This window comes from Orcinus orca, chromosome 5, assembly GCF_937001465.1.
Source record: "Orcinus orca chromosome 5, mOrcOrc1.1, whole genome shotgun sequence".
NCBI lineage: Eukaryota > Metazoa > Chordata > Mammalia > Artiodactyla > Delphinidae > Orcinus > Orcinus orca.
The window spans coordinates 71856648-71861953 of record NC_064563.1 but is presented as its reverse complement, the minus strand read 5'-3'; positions in this window follow the sequence as shown (position 1 = coordinate 71861953).

Genomic DNA, 5306 nt, shown 5'->3' with positions numbered 1-5306 from the left:
TCAGAGAAATTTTCTGACAAAGATTTTTTATCGAATATCACGGGTCGTATTTTAATTTAATGTCTTAGAATACTTACTGAATGACTGCTATATGTCAAATATTGTTCAAGGTTCTGGATGTATTTCTCCGATAAACTTTGTTAGTATTGTTTTTCATGATACTAGAGTTTCCACTACTTTAATCTGACCTCCAGACAGAGACTTGAAAGTTCCATAGCAAGTGCCCTTTATGGTCCACTGAAAACTACTGCAGATAACAAAATGATAAAACTAATTTGGGTTATAAGATTATCATGATATCTAAAATAGAAAAAAAAAGAAACCTGTGTCCCTTTCTGTCATCTCATTTCTGAAAATCTTTGCCTGCATCTTAGTTCATCAGTAAGTCATTAAAATTCAATTTAACCTGGCATCTCAGATTTTAATTTTGATAGGACTAGATTTTCTCTTTCTTCCCATGTTAAAGAGCATTCATTTTTTAAAAGGAGGTTTGTCTTACTGCTGAAGGATGTAGCTTTTTCTTTGAATGTCCAGCAGAGGGCATGAAAGCCTACCCATGATTCTAGCCCAATGGCTAGATTTGATTTAATGGCTAAAGGGAAACCATGAAGCTAGGTTTTTGACACACTCTAGCAGAATGGAATAATAATGAGGTTCACATTTGCAAAGAGGCATTTAGTACTTTAGCTCTTGTTGCTCACAATGAAGCTGAGCGCCAGGTGAGACACCTGCCATCAGAGAGTCTAGAAAGTTTGAAATATACTTGTACTTCTGAGGGTGACACTTGTAAGTTTGAGTTGCCTAAAAAGGCAAGGTAATTTGTGTATATGCTCCTTATGTGGTCTATGACACCTACAGCACTGACCCTATAGGTCTAGTCTATTACTTTTCTACCTGACCATGAGTTCCCCTTTAATTTTCAGTTTTGTAGTTCCAATTTGTTTCATTTGTGTTAGGAGCACAACTTTTATAAAAGACAACTATAAAATTCAGTATCTTTCATGGAAATGAAATAGAGCTAGGATAAGACTGAATAGCATTCAGCTGGACAAGGAAATGAAACTCAACCAGAATATTATATTTAAGGCAAAATGTGAAATACTTCAGGTTTGAATAAGAGAAAATGACACCATGAAAATGTGTTGACTATAGGGCTCCACTTTCAATAGGGAAAGATTTTTTTAATCAGAACAAAGAAAGGAAATAGAGTATACATTCCAAAGGAATCTTTCACTTTTAAATCCATTTTGCTTTGTGATTTTGTACAAAATAACAATACAAGCTTTTTTCTTCCTGCTTAATACTACGTCTTGGAAAAATAGTATATATTTTTTTGTTATATTACTAAATGTAGTTCTGGGAAAATGAAATGAAAGTAATGTCCTTTTACAAAATGATATAATTTGGTGATAAACAAAATGTAATTTATATTTGTGCATTTGGAAATAGTTATTTTTCCCCTTCTAAAATTATGCCAGCCTAGATCTATCTGATTCATGAAGCAAGTAATGTATATCAATCAAAATGTCAGATTTTTATATTAGTAAGCTGAAAAATGGTATTGTTCAGAAGCACTGAAATTATCAAAGAATTCAGGTGTCTTAGTTTCATTCTCATGTTTATTGAGGAAAAGTTTCCTCTTTGGAAAATCTGTTTATGGAATGCAGTAAGCAAAACTTAGAGAATTTCCCTTTCACTAGTAATTAATATAATTTTGTCTCTCTTTATATTTAATAAATTATCAACTTTAACTTTTTTCATCGAATATGAAACCTGAATTCATCTGTCAATTCAGATTATTCTCTCATTTATGTATCTAAATCTGGATAAATTTATACTGTTAAAGAGCCTTAGGTACCACTGACTAATTGCGTTTTAGATTTAGAAGGTCTGGAGCTATTATTTTTTCATGAAGAGTATTGAGAGACACAAAATAAGAAAGCCTAGGGACTGATTTTAAACTATCAGTGGACGATTGCATGCTTACCTGATACCATGTGGAATGCTTGTCACCTGTGACATGGCCAACAAAATAGATTGATGCTATATGAGGAGAGTTGGATGAAGGGTTGGGAGGCCAATCTCTCAAGGATACCAAAACATTACTGAGGTTCTAAGGTCTTTCTGGAGATAAGGGTTTCTTTTAAGGAGAGTTTGTGGTTGAAAGGAATGCTTTGATAAGCTGTGTAAGCCAGTCAAAGGACACACTCAAGTAACAATAGATGGTCACTAAAAAGGGTAAGTCTGTGTAACCCCAGGAACTCTGCTTTGCTGTTTAAGGTTTAAGTGTTTGGGACCAAAACTAAACTGTGTAAGGCTTCAGAGGAGAGTTTTTCTACTTTATAAATACAGTTTTACTATAAATTTATTAGCATAAGGAGAGGATTCCACTAAGAAGAAAACAAGAATTGACATATGCTCAGAACAACCAGTACTGGAACATTAACTCCATGTGATTAAGCCTCCATTGTGTTTTTAACCTCCAATTTTTATTTTCCAATAATGCATTTTATTCTTAGTTTCCTTCACCTTTATTTTGTCTGTTTTAGACAAGGTTTGCTAACTGCTTCAGTTGCTGCTATATTAACCAAATTAGCTTATTTTGTTTTTATTTACTAAACTTGAAGCTTTTCCCTTCACCAGTAAAATAAAGCCTCCCTCTGATTTCCTCCTCTAATCAATACTTCTTGCTCCATAGTTTTAGAAAACAAAGGCACTGTATAATGTAGTTTAAATTTAGTAAAAGGAAAAGACATTTTTCAGACAATTGGAACAAAATAGACATTGGGAAGAATGATATTAAGGATTTGTTGTTTATGTTGTTGACTGTGATAATGGTATTGTAGTTACATTGTTAAAAAGTCTTTATCTGTTTTATATATATATATAAAATAAGGTATTTATGAGTGAAATGATTTGATTTCTGAGATCTATTTTAAATAACCAAATAAATAAATACTCTTAGTTTCTGGCTCTGGAGAAAGCCTATAGGTTGAATTTGAGCATATGCCCATTTTTCACTTGCTAACTCTAATTCTAGCCTGTGGCTCTACTTTGCCTGAGCAATGAAACTTAATAAACTACTGAAACTTTTGCTTAGCATATATTTTATTTTAAGGATATTATGTTGATTAGCCCATTGTATACCAAAATTCAGTCAGCCAAATATGGACTTACCCATTTTTGATAACCCAAAAAGCATTTGTACTTATTTTTATTTAATGTATTTTAAAGTCAACTCAGTTTCAAACTTAAATGTATTTAAATGAAAAGTTCAAATTGTATTCTAAGTGGAAAACATGTTTTTTCATATCCACATAAAAATAAATCGACGGCTGTAAAATAAAAATATTCAATGTACCACCTAAAAATATTTCAAATGCCATGGGTAGGAAGTATAACACACTTTGAGAAAATAAATACATCTTTTGAAATTGGGAATAGATCATAGCAGGGTAGTAAAAACAATAAAAAAATAATTTCCATCTGCAGAAATAAATATTCAAACAATTAGTGATTATTTTTTAAAGTTTATCAACTGTACTCAATTTAGTTAAATAAATGCAAATCAAAACAATAATATGATATCATTTTTTTAACCCATAAAAGTGGTAACAATATTAAATGTTGCCAATATCTTATGTTGGCAAGGATATGAGGAAAGAAGCCTTTTTATATACCACTGGGAGAAGTGTGAATTGGCATAACATTTTTTGGAACCCAATTTGGCTATGTGTATCAAAAATGTTAATACATATTCTCATAGATTCAGCATTTCTACTTTTAGACAGAGTTGGACAGTAATTCTATAGTTGTAATCCCATAAGAAGGCAAAGATGCTTTTAAAAGAATATTCATTGCCACAGTGCTTATGATACAAAAAGCGGAGGAAGTAATGGAGATGTGTAAGGGGACAAATTAGACAAGTAATAGTACATATGAACAAAGAACTATGCAGCCATTAAAAAGAATAAGGTGATATGGAAAATGCCAATAAGTATAGTTAACTATTAATTTTATTTTTAAAGGGAAGATAAAGAGTATGGTGTATACATTTTCAAAGGATCCATATATGCCATAAAATGTATTTTCTTTGTAAAGACATAAGAAATATGTGATAGGTACATCTTTTGGGAGAGAGGTGGTGGGGGGAAACCATGGAGGTGGGTAAGAGAGACATTGTTTAATATTTACATTTCTGTACTGTTAATTTGTGAAAAATCTTATGCACGTATAATTTTCCTCTATGTTAACAAACACTCTCTGGGTACAGGGATAAATGGTGTTTTTGTTTGGTTGTTTTATTCTTTTCTGTTTTAAAAAAGTAAAGATTACTTCAATAAAACTTTAAATGACAAATCACCAGCTTTTTTGAACGGAAACATAGAGTAACCAATATAGGACTGTGTATTATATTGTTTTCCAATTAAATACAGCATATCAAGGGTCAACATTATTCACTGGAGAGTAACTACTTCGTAGCTCAAAAGCTGCAGAACCTGCTCTAGGAATGCTTTTTCCACATAATCCCCAGTTTATCTCCTTAAAATGAAAGTGGAACTATTCTCTCCAGCATGAGGATGTTGACATAAAGAAACAAAACCAAAAAGGTGAAAGAACTGATTTGAAAGAAGATGAAAGTGTAAAGGAGAAGATATGGTAGGAATATTAATTTGGGAATGAAACTTATCTCTGTGATGGTGAAGCCTGTCTTCAATAAGACTTTGCTCCTTGGGTGATGCCTCAAAGTGGCTGACTGTAGGAGGGAAACCAGGATAGTTATCCTACAGAATAAAACTAGCACCTTATGACCTTGGCTTGCATTTCTAATGGTGGCATTGAGGGTTTTTTAGCAAACATCTTCATCTCCATTTTCCTACTTGGAAAGAAGGAAATACTATCTTCCTAGGGTTTTCATTTTAAAGTTAACTTGTGAATATGTTGAAACCTCCTTATCCCAATTATGCTCTGAGGACATTGAACTACATGTAATTTTCAGCACATTACTTGCCCTCTCTTGATTCTATTTCTTTGTGCATGTTTTCCTCTTTACACAGAATTCTTTCCCCTAATTTGTTTTCTTTGAAAATGCCTGTCAACTTTCTTCATGCAACTGAAATTTCCCTCCTCTATGAAGCCTTCCCTGACTCCACAGGCAGATGCAGAGATTGCTTGTTCCATGACATTCCGTACATACCCACATTATAGCAATTATTTTATTGTACTCTAAGTTTCTTCTTTTTTTATGCCTCTGTCCTCTCTGCGTCTTTGGTTGCTTGAAAACATAGAGACGGTCTTTCAATAAA